General features: G+C 34.3%; 1 protein-coding gene across 1 annotated transcript in view; it reads right to left on the bottom strand.

Annotated features, from left to right (window-relative positions):
* pio (zona pellucida domain-containing protein piopio) overlaps window positions 1–11414 on the bottom strand; it is a 68424-nt gene extending 57010 nt beyond the window's left edge. The window contains exon 1 of the mRNA XM_028317462.1: window positions 11052–11414. The gene's annotated coding sequence lies outside the window, so the exon portion shown is untranslated. The remainder of the gene's footprint in view (window positions 1–11051) is intronic.
* Window positions 11415–12472: the final 1058 nt, after the last annotated feature.

The following is a 12472-nucleotide window of genomic DNA, read 5'->3' as shown; positions in this document are numbered from 1 at the left end:
AGCATCAAATATTTGCACATAATATTATTATCAAAATGACACACGTTATCAAAATTTTGCACCTGCACTGACGATCATTAAATCCTCATACATTTCATGATCACTATCATGTACGTACCTTATACTAACTACGAGTATAAGGCCTCCTTAACGCCTATGGCCAGTTTGGGCAGCGTAGGGGTACCAAATCCATCGTTTGCCTCTGTTAAAGAATAGATAGGGTTATGCACCTGCAGTGGAGACTATCTTTTCCCACTTTCTGAATTGAGTTTTTTGGCTAGAGCGTGCCCATCTTCTAATCAAGTATGAACTTTTCATATTAAATTCATCTTTGAGTAGAAGTAAGCACACCTAAGCTGGAAATCTAAATTCAGAAACCGGGCTAAAATGACCTGATGTTGATAGTTTAAATAGGCAAAATACTAAACCAGCAGTCAGGGGTTGTCGCTTCTTTCCTAAAAACATGTTAACTATCTAATCACGGCATCCAAATATTTGCAGACATGTGAGTTTCCAAATCATTTCCTTATAAGACGTGGCACGTCCGAAGATGCAAGGTCAGGGAATCGAACCCGCTACGGCTGGCAAGGGCGAGCGCGGGCGCATGTCGCAAGATGGCGCAACGGTCGAGATTATCTTGTGTTTGTCTTTGACAAATAGTTTTGGCGCTAGGTTGTGAAATTGGTACACATGGAGGTGCCTTTTGGGGATAATAGATGGCGCTGTATGTTAATTTACATTGCGGTAGTGTGTCGTTTTTATAAAAAGTTTGTTATTTACACTTTATTATCTGCCAGCGTCTTACATAATTATAATCCAGACATTATTGCTCAATTATGTTATTTAATATTTTTATCTACGAAAAGTCAATTCTTGCTTTTGTAAATTTTGAATAAAATATAATAAAAAACCTCTTTTTAAGTTTCTGAAGTCGCTTAAAACATTAGGATATTTTTTGTTAATGTTAATGTTACAAATGGATATTTTATTCCCTGGACGATATGTGTCTTTCGTTTAGTTTAATTTTTCACATATGTCTGTAGTATTTAAAATTTTCAGCTAAAGATTTACAAAATAAATAAAACAACAGTTTCAACTCATTATCGGTCAAAGCATTCAGAAACCAATTTTGTCAAAAAATCTTTATTTATTCATTCGCATCAAGAATACGTGTTCCGCATACGAATGCGAAAAACCTTGGGTTTTACATTCAGAAGCTTGAGTAACGTTAACGTTGATCTGTGGGTTGCAACAACTTGTCTTGCCATGTGTCTTGATCCTTTTTAAAATTTGTGGCTATGGCATGGGCGGTAGCGAATTTAACACTTTCGTGGATAGAAAACACATTGGTAATTTTAGATCTTGTTGGAGAACTGATTAATAAAACAAATTCAAACAGCTAAATTTAAAAAAAAGTGTACCTAAATAAAAGTAGGTAGAACTTTAATTAAAGACTTTTTTTAATTTTGAAGTTAATTATAAAAATGTGGCGAGCTTACAATAATACACGTAATCTTGGCACAGGTCTTTAATGCGCTAAAAAAGTTCCTATAAAAAGTCCCTACTGTTGTGATACTGTCTGCACTCGTTTAACTTACTACTAGTCCAAAACAAATCCTTTTGCGAATTACTACATGTAGCTAGGTTTAAAAGATTAAAGTAAAATTAAGCCAACTGTGTCAATTCAAAAACAATGCATTAAAGTTATACCATAAATAATGTTTCTGTCCTAACTTTTAACGCTTCTGCTATCACTATGTCTTCACACATATGTTAAGGTCTATTCTGCAAATTGGTTTCGATGTAATGACTCTATCTTTCTCTGTCACTAAATTAAGCATTCCTATGCGAGCGAGCGAGAGAAGTACAGTTGAGATGGGCATAGTTTTGAAGTTCTGTTATAAATTATTCATTGATAGTGTGGGTAGACTGAATGGGAATGAGAATTGGTAAGCGACTCTATCTTAGGTCAAATGACCAAAGGCGTTCGTTGAATCATCTTTAGGAAAACCTATAATTTTGATGACATTTCATAAGCTTGCAAGCTTCTTGTTTTAATATAAAATTGGTTTGTTACATAATAATGTTAATATTTTGCAATATTTTATTGAGTAACTGTAAGTTATAAATTAGGCAGCTACCAAAATTGATTGTACATTATTTATTTTAGGTATATTGTTACCCAATAGTTATCAAACCTTACAAAAACTAGTTTATTTCGTGTATGTAACATCAATTTTATTATTAATTGAATTTTAGTAGTGTTTTCTTTATAATAACAATCGTGTAATTAAACATCAAATATTACATAAATGTAATAAGCCTACTTAGGCTGGGTTGCACCATCTTACTTTAACTTTAACAAACGTTCAAAGTCTGTCAAACTATATCAAAAATACCGGCTATGGTTAAAGTCATGGTTAAAATAAGGCGGTGTAACTTAGCTTCAATTAATAAAGAAAAAATATTTTTTTACATCTATTGCCATATACAGGACATAGGTGTTATGGATGTAAATACTTCTGAATCAGCTAGGCCTAGTATTCATCTAATAATAATAAAAAAAATCAAGCATGCAACTTGACTATTCGCGCCACAGTGATCAAAAAAGTGTCTAAGCACATAAATTTAAAACAATCATAACTCGAAAACTATCAAAAATCGCGGAACTTACATGGGATGACTTGGATAGCCCTAGTGACGCTCTACCTCTGGGCTTCGGCTTGACACTACTTTTTGGGACACCCTGTATATCATAGCCCTAAGTCTGCCTATTCATTGTGCTCTACTGTTTAGTTTTCAACCATAGTCATTTTAACCTAGATCATTCACTATGGTCCTTCATTGTCACGAAATTACTGAATCATTAAGTAATTAGCATTTCTAATTAATGGTATTGCAATTATAACACAAAAAGCGATGGTTTTTATTTGAATTGAAGAAACAAACACAACAAGCCTTGACCAAGTTCCATCTACAATAATATTATAAAAGTGGAAAGATTTATTGATTGTTTGTATGTATTGAATAGGCTCGGAAAATACTAAGCCGATTTGGAGCAAAGCCACAGAATAATAATAATATGGCAAAGCGCAAAGACAATCTACACTAGGGATGTTATGGATATGTAGTTTCGGTTATGGATACGGATTACGGATATAGGAATAATTTTATACCGGTTTCGGTTACGGTTTCGGATATTTTTTTTTCGGTTATCCGAAAGTTTCGATTACGTTTACGGATATCCATAACATCCCTGATCTACATATTATACGCAAGTTATGTTAGTACCTACCACATTTTTTACTAACGTAGAGAAACCCCCTTTTTTTCTGAATTTCGATTTTTAGCTTCAGCGAGCTCATTTTCCACTTCAATATGAATTTAGACCTATTTTCATTGCTAAATTAAAAATTGAGAGTAAATCAACATTAAGCATTCGGCTTGAGAAACATCTCAAATTCTCAATTTAGGGTAGGTAACTTAAAAAGTTCATACTTAAGTAGATAATTTTATTAGGATTCTCAAGTTTAAACTCTCAATTTAGAAATTGCCTGTTAGTGCCTGACGATTCGCGCTATTGCTTAACACTCCCACCGTTCGATGGTTTCAAAACGCATTTAGTATCGATGAGTCGATTATCGATTATTGCATCGATTTACTTGTGTCGACACAAAAAGAAGCATTCGATTAATCATAATTTTGCATCAACAAAAAGTAGGTAAATAATGATGATGACTACCGAATGTAGTAGTTCGCGTAGTATGTAGGTAGGTGTCTATTATTTTTGGTCAGCTATTTATCTTTTAAGAGGTCATAGAAGGTCTTTATGGTCTAGTAAAAATTGACCCTAAAAGCCCAGGTTTTAGTGGGGTCGAGCCCCACATAACCTGCCGCCCCCGTCTGTGGTTGGTAGGGACAGACCATTTTAATGGGTCAAAAAAAGCAAGTGGTAAGAATTCAACCCTCAGATCTGAGAAATTAATTATAAATATTGAACACAAAAATGAGGTACAAAAGGTGAACTTAAGTGCATTTTTTCCAGTCTACTTTTGGGTTAAACAGAAAAATAGAGTATGTAAGTAGGTGGTGCATTTGTTATTATGGTTTTAGAAAGAATAATCACTGTTAAACGGTAATTTAGTATCAACTTATTCAAAATTGAATACTGGTGGTTCTAGAAATGCATAAAACTGCAAAAAAACAATATCCTTAGTGTTTTTTACTATTAAATAACTACTAAAGGTCAATGTTATAGTTTTATTAAGGGTTCAAAGACCTTTTGTCACGTATTTATAGTTTTTGTAATAGTATTGTGAACAGTGTCACCAATATAACTGATTTACAGTTCTGAGAAAGTGAATCCGAAGTTAGTGAATCGAGTACCTAGAATCGATCGAAGTTATTATAGTTCTTGCAACTCACGAAGGCGAGTGAGCTTTACAAAACGAATAGTAGTGAGGCACCACACATGTAAAGCTCACTCGCTTTCGTGGATTGCAACAACTATACTCGATTTAATCCAGTTTCGATTATAGGTACGTTTAAACCTGTGTACTTCGTTCGTTTCAGCCAAATGACGTCAACTGCTGGACAAAGGCCTCCCCCAAGAATTTCCTTAACAAACGGTCCTGCGCTGCCCGCATCTGTACTTATATTGTAATATGCGCAAGTGGCTATGTCTGTCCATTGTGACTTCAGCTTGCTAATCTGTCGGGCTATGTCAGCGACTTTAGTTCGTTTACGGGCAGGGCACATAGTACGCAGAACTGACGGCCGATGGGGCAGCAAGGTTCTGGAGTGGAGGCCGCGTACCGGAAAACGCAGCGTGGGACGTCCAAGACAAGGTGGACCGACGACATAAAGGTAGCAGGAAGGCGCTGGACGCAGGCCGTTACCAACCGGGAAACATGGAAAGCATTTTGTGGGAGGCCTATGTTCAGCAGTAGACGTCCTTATGGCTGAGATGATGATGATGATAATGATGATGATGATGAGCTCTGTCTGTTACCTTTCAACTACTGAACCGATTTAGATGTGGTCTAGAGACAGTTTGCCAGTTTTCAGTTGCCTTTTACGACATCCACAATTTGATACGGAAGAAGAATACTTATCGTAGTCGATAAAAATACAAAAATTTTAAAATTTGAAACAAAAATTCTTTAGTTTACTTTGATTTTTAAAAATATGAAAATCGAAAATCAAAATCAAAAGTATTTTATTCAGTTTAGACCAATTTTTTTGGCACTTATAAATGTCAAAACAAAAAAAAAAACAAAAAATTTTAGGATTCAAGACTCATCTTAGAGGTCAATCAATATTGTCACGTTCGAGATATAATTATGCATTTTACATGCAAAAATCTTAACAAACAGCCTCTGCTCCCAATGTCAGACGTACATATTTTATAATTACGTGGAGGCAAGTCAAGGTTGCCACCCACAGCAGAGCGCCTACAGCGGTGACGTCATAGCGACAGCCGGATGCGATGTATGAAGTCATATAGTCGGGGGATAAATGCCCTTTAGTAATGTATATTTGTACGATTATGATATTGTCTTGTGAGTCATACTTGATAGAGTAACTTTCACAATCGATATACTGATGTAGAGTGTAATTTTAATTTAAATAAAGCATAGTGTTGGCACAATGTTAAATCAACAGTATTTTTGTGATCACGGGACTATTCCCACCTCTCGTTCCCACCGCTACATCTCCTGTGTAGCCAGGGTGGGCAGTCGTTGAGATGACAGCGCGAAAATCGTCGGCATCCACTAATTATGACCCTTATGTACCACTATATTGACAAAGTTCTCCGTCTTCGTACGCGATATTGGAAATTTGGCATCTACCATCGGCTGATCTGACATTAGGCGTAGTCTGGCTTTGATATTCAATTTTCAACTGTATTACCTTGACAATCAGTTCAAAATTGATTACTAGAAAACTATTTGACAGACGATTTCTACTCTCGACAAATGCATTTGAATTAGCCCACAGGATCTACAGCTTGACCGCCAATAAAACCCAACCAGTGATGGTCAAGTTTGTCCCAGGGGAAAGTTAAACTGTCATTGGACCCGCAACGAAATTAATCAGTAGAACATAGGGAGTTTAAAGTTCCTTTTGTGAGAAGCAGTGTTGTCTTTTGTTTATTGTTAATGAATTATTTAATTACGTAATAAGGCCTAAAACCTGTGAAATTAAATAAGTTAATTAAAATAAAAAAAGGACATCAGACTATAGACTAAAGTACTATAGAAGTAAATAAACTCTATCTTTTCCAATCACTATTAACACATTCTCCAAATACATACCTAAATGTAACTGACATAATATATTATGATACGTTACATGATGTATCGTATCACGTATCAGTTTCAATCAACAGGTAAAATATAGGATTCGGTAAAAAGTATAAATATCCTTTATAAATACATATACTTGGACATTTTACACTGCGCTTCTAGTCCCAAACTAAGCAAAGCTTGTATTATGGGTACTAGACAACGGATATAAACATACTTAAATACTTTTTTTTTTGTAAATACATACTTATTATACATAGAAAACACCCAGTCCAATACAAACAAATATGTTCATGCACACAAATGTTTACTTGTACTGTGCGGGAATCGAAAACCCGCTACCTCCGGAATAAAAAGTATACACAAAGATTAAAAAAACATTAGGGGTCCGGCGTCACACACCTGTTGTTGTCACCCCATTTGGTGAGTGCTCAAAAAACTATTTCCTGTGCTGTGCGCTTGAGTTCAGTGACCATTTCTAGTCAATTTCAAAGTCCAAAATTTTATTGGTTTAGATTAACAAAGTAAAATATTACTTACAAATCATCATTAAGAATAATAAAGACTAATAAAAATACTTATTTGTTAATCTTCTTGCGCTGTTTCTGAGAAGAAGTGTGTGAAGTAGTGGTTTGAATCCAAATGAAAATGAATTCTAGCGTTGGCATTCTCTAAATTGACTGGACTAATGAGCTTAACACAGAACGAAGCTGAAAATTAAATTCAATTTCAAGCTTAGATTGCTTATTATTAGTTATTTACCAAGTACAGTACGGCTAGCACGAAAAACTTTCGAGTTCAAATCGTTTGCGTACTCGAATCGCCATCAAAAGATTTAGTAAGAAAACTTCAACAGCGCCCTTGTGAACGTGTCGTAAAGTGAACTTAGTATGAGATGTGGTTGCACGAAACTTATTTTGAGAATCAAAATTGTCACGTTATCGTCTAATTCGAAGATTGAGTATCGAATTTTATCGAGTACGCAAACGATTCGAAGACGAAAGTAGTTCATGCTAGGGGTCTATGATTGAACACGCCAAAAATCTGTCAAACTATACAAAAACACCGGTTATTGTTAAAGTTACAGTTAAAGTAAGTTGGTGCAATTCAGCCGAAGATTTAATTGATTGTGACGGTGCAATGCATCTTTTGTTTATAGCAAAAAGAGCGTATAGATCCATTTAATAGGTTTGCAGAATACAAAATGATAATTAATTACTCTTTTTTCAATCAGTACTGTGTGGAACATAATGTAGAGCAACTATCTCCTCAGTGTTTTTCAACCTTTTTCATGACGCGACCCCTAGTATGAAAATTTTTTTTGCGACCCCCCGACCTTTCGCTTTTTTTTACAAAGATGTCGTAGGGAGGGACCGAATTCTTCAATCTATACAACATTTATGCATTCGCATAATTAGATTTCGAATAAATCTAGCTTTAAAACTTCTCTGATTTTTTACTGAGGTAGTTTTTACGAGCTCTCGCGACCCCCCTAAAGAGACCCACAGGTTGAAAAACACTGTCCTAACCTATCAACCATTATTGTCAAGATAGAGTTCAGTCAATTTAAAAATGTAAACACAATTAAATCCAATCGAGTAGTAATGCGAATCGATACTCGATTCACGTTTTGTTTTGCAACTACTGAATGGGTGATTTACAACGCTCGGTAGAGTGCGGCAAAAAGTGTTAGATCACAAAACAATTACGTTTGACCTTGCTTTGATGTAGGTTCGACTACTTTTTGATCGATCGTAGTACAAACTATAGACTTGACTGTAGTTTATACTATGATTATAATTGTAATAAAACTAAAAATGTAGGCATGTGAAGGAAAGGTGTTCCTCGAAGCGCACCTATATTTATAGAGATTTTGAATTGTCTGTCTATTAATAAGAAAAAAAGTACCAGGGAAACATAATAGTGCGCTTTGAAAAATAGTTTAGGTCCGCTTCATTTGGTGCGCCTCAAAATGGGTGCGCGGAATACGTCGTGAAGGTTCCTTAGGGCAAAGCTTTAAAGTTTTTTATAAGTCCATTGTATAGTAAATTGATAATGTAATGTAATATTTTTAAAACATAAAATATAACTGTTTTTTTATTTTTAGCTGTTTTGTCGACTTAATCTACACTAATATTATAAGGGAAAGATGTGATTGCTTATTTTTATTGAATAGGCCCTAAAACTAGTGGACCGATTTGAAAAGTTCCATTAAAATCCTACGTTATTTATTATGGAAATAGGAACATAAGAGATACTACCGGCTCAGCTAGTAGTCTATAAAAGTAACGAAATAGTTTATTCAGTACAACAACAACAATGTACTTTTATAAAAAGGGAAACCTGTCATTGGCTATACTATCAGTCTAAATCTTATAACTAACATTTTCAATGTATCGCTGTTGGTTTCTATAAATAAATAAATAAATAAGTACATAGTCCCTTTTCAGGGCACTTATACACGTCCCAAATATAGCTTGCCCTACCACCACTTCGGGACAACATATGGGCTGGTGCTGAGAAGAAGTGGCGGAATAAACTCAGTCACCTTTGTCAGCCTCATTTTCAAGTAAAGACATTTATACATTAACTGAGGTAAAATGGAGGATTAAGCCTACACTCCCCACGCTGGCCAGACGGGTCGGGAAGGCATGATATTCGCATATTTGTCCCTTACAACATCCGCCGGAAGAGGGAGGGTCGTCCTATTATACATTACTGGAACCACATGGCTGTAACAAGACCCAATGGAAAGATGTTGAGGAAGGAAGATGTTTGTCTAAAGGAAATCCTTCTGCACCAGTTTTCTATAATCTTGATCTACGAGTATCCATAATATACAATACAGGGTGGAATTTTGTAATGCCACCTGGAGGGAAAGTACTCTTAATACTGTAGACAGAACATTTTACAAAAAAAACATTCCTTTATTTTTGAAAAGAAAGATGTACAATGTAACTGTCATATTTGTCTAGAGAAAACAATAAAAAGCTTACTATACTTATTGGTTTCTTATGGCTAGGAGCTTAAAAGCTTATAGCTTACTCTAACAGGTTTGGCGACAAGATTGACAAGTAATTCCAAAAAGGTTTTGGTAAGCTGAGTCAATCGGGTCAGTCTAAAAGAACGTGTTCGCATTTACTTTGGAGTAAGTTACAGTAATAAGCGGTAGCGAATGACTTATAGAAAGAAAGAAAGAAAGAAAGAAAATATTTTATTTGGCCCAACATAGAATAGAATAGAATAGAATAGAATTTCTTTATTGCTACTAAATTAATACTGTATACAGCTTAAAATACTTGCACAGTTGTGGACCAAAATGGCATCCGCTCAGCATTGTGTCCTGCTCTAAGGTAGACCCCAGAACAGGACGCTGTTATTCTGCGGAGGCCATTTTTTTAAAGAGTTTCTTCTTTATAAGCACTGGCCGTTATTATTCTGAAGCAGTGGTAAGGTTTAACTGGGGCTTGAAAAAGTGCTATAAGATTTCAAACTTTTTCGTGTCATTATAATTAAAATAGAGAATTGACTTAGGTTTATCGTTTTCGGTGCAACTCTGTTGCACCTATAACGATAATCGCTATTTTTGTATGGTATTTGACAGATTTTTTACGTTTGTCAAAGTTAAAGTAAGATGGTGCAACCCAGCCTTACAGTTTGACGTTTTGACTGTATTGCTACAGCTTGTTTTTTAAAGGGCTAATTGCGATAATAATCTTTTATGAATGAATGATGACAGATTTTTATGACTTTAGGACAGACGAGTGTGTTGGGGTGCTTCTTTTCAGCATTTGCCAAATGTTTGTCTCAAAGTGCTGGTAGGACAAAAAATTAGACATGTAAAGGGTCTTAATTATGAGCATTTGACGAAATACATAAGAACTAATTTAATTAAGTATTTAAAGTTTATTGAAACCATATGTTAGGTTTAGTCAAGCGAAATTGTAATTCAGATGTTACTCTGAATGAGAACCGCTGTCGTTTCCGCTTCCTCTCCGTCACCAAAGGCTCTATGTGCGAACCCCATTCTTAACGGACCGGTCACTTGAGTAACTATGTGTAATCAGCATTTAGAGTTTACTTACGTAAGTTTATCTAAAGAGTAATGCAAAGATCAATAATGTATGTCAAAACGTAGTTTGAACATGTTACATATAACATTATATATATGTTATAATGTTTATATGTTCATCAATTTATGTTATTTAAAACATAACATGTTATTATAGCGGTTTTCATTAATACATGTTATAAGTAATTTTGCATTGATTTTCAAGAAATAATTAATATTTGTTACTTAACTCATATTGTTTGTTATTTATGCTTAAAACTAGTTAATTTTTCTTCTTTCATTAGTTATCTAAGTTTTATAGACCGGTAGCGAATAAAATATTTATTGGTTAATTATATTTTATGAGCTTTGTACAATACAAAGCAGGTAATATATAGCTAATAACTAGTACATAACAAAGCTACATTATGTATTTATATACCTATTTAATAATAAAAAATCTAATTACATAATACAGCATAATTAGCAAGTAATTAACGATTCTAATAAGAAACGATTCAGCTAAAGTTCAAATAATAAAAAAACCTCTTTCTTTTAAAAGCCATCCTGTATAAATCCAATTTTTGAGTCTAATAACTCTTAATTAGACTCTACACTCTACACTACTAGAGACCTCATACTAAAAGAAATACTTAATAGCTAAAACATAAGAACTATAGTTAAGAACTTACCTTTTGAAAAAAGCTAATTTTAAATCCTACGCCGACTGGCACCTTCGAAGGTTGACACCGCCACCATTAAAAACAATGAAAAATAAAACAAAACGCACACAACACTCGCTCTTGTGGCATCGGCACTAAAACCACATTCCTTTACATGCACGGTTCAAAAACGTTCACATCCTTGGACTGGCCATATGGTTTGGAATGACAGGTTAACTTTTTAATTTCTCGCGTTGGGTTTTGACACTTAAATTTTGATTTAGGAACGCGGTCTAGTGGGTCGTTTCGATTTTTGAATTGTTCGTTTTTTTTCGCATGGCGTCCGCCCTACGCTCGGTCTGGTGTTAAACTGGCTGCGCTTGCGTCGGGGGCCGTGGCGTGGAACGTACTAAGTGCTTTTTACGCAATTTTGAACTCTGTATCCGACTAAAGATGAGGGTGATGTCAGTCGAGGATATTTTAGTGCTGGGCCTTAACGGGAATCGGTACTGAGAAACAATAAAATATAAGAGTGAAATGTGGATATTAAGTTTTAGTACACTCTCCCATATCGGCAGTAAAATTGTGCTTTACAATTTATAGACGTATAAGAAACATTTTTATTTGTTGAATCGAATTGGGCTATAAAAATGTAAATTGAATATTAAAATATGAAACGATCGGAGATCTTGAAATAGGTTTTTTAATTATAGAATTTATGATGAAAGGTTTACAAGAATATGATAGTAACTTATTACCTACTCTTAGCTTACTGCATGCACTGGCTGTTTAAAAAATAATAAATAAATAAATAAATAAAAATCATTTATTGTTTCCCACAACCAAAATTTATAATAATAATATAAAATTTATAATATATAATATTACTTATATGACTACATTTATAAAAACTAGGCTTTTTATGTGCATTTCTATTACTAAACACTAGTATTTTTGACAACAGTTTTAATAAATAACTTGAAAAAATTGAACTGCCTTAGGCAGGAATTTTTTTTGAGAAGCGATTCTATTCCCTAAGTTTTAATAACGTATTCCCAATCTCCAGTGTTTATAAAATATTTTTTCTTTCTCTTTTTCCCTCCTTGGTTTTTCTTAAAAACTTCCTTTGTTAAATACTTTTTGAAGTTACATGGTTATTTTTTTGTTAGGTCTAAATTGTCTGGTCTAAAGGCTTCACAAATAAGGCTTAAGTGAAGTCAGGAAACAATTTAACTACATATGACTCATTTTGTACTAAAACAAGTTTATGACCGAACAATACTTAACGAAATAAACGTCCAAATAGGAAATAGTCATGGAAAGGCATTGAACTTGAGTTAAAATCTTTTGTCCGCATTTTAAAAACCTTTTTGTACCTATGTTGAAATAGGATAAAACTTTTATCGATTGTATAACTAGGTAGGTACTTATATGATTTTATGCGTAGGCAA

The sequence above is a fragment of the Ostrinia furnacalis genome, unplaced genomic scaffold (genome assembly GCF_004193835.3).
Source record: "Ostrinia furnacalis isolate ACB-3 unplaced genomic scaffold, ASM419383v2 OfSCF6241, whole genome shotgun sequence".
In the NCBI taxonomy this organism is placed as follows: Eukaryota; Metazoa; Arthropoda; class Insecta; order Lepidoptera; family Crambidae; genus Ostrinia; species Ostrinia furnacalis.
The sequence above is the reverse complement of the archived record's forward strand: the minus strand, read 5'-3'. Positions and strand labels throughout refer to the sequence as shown.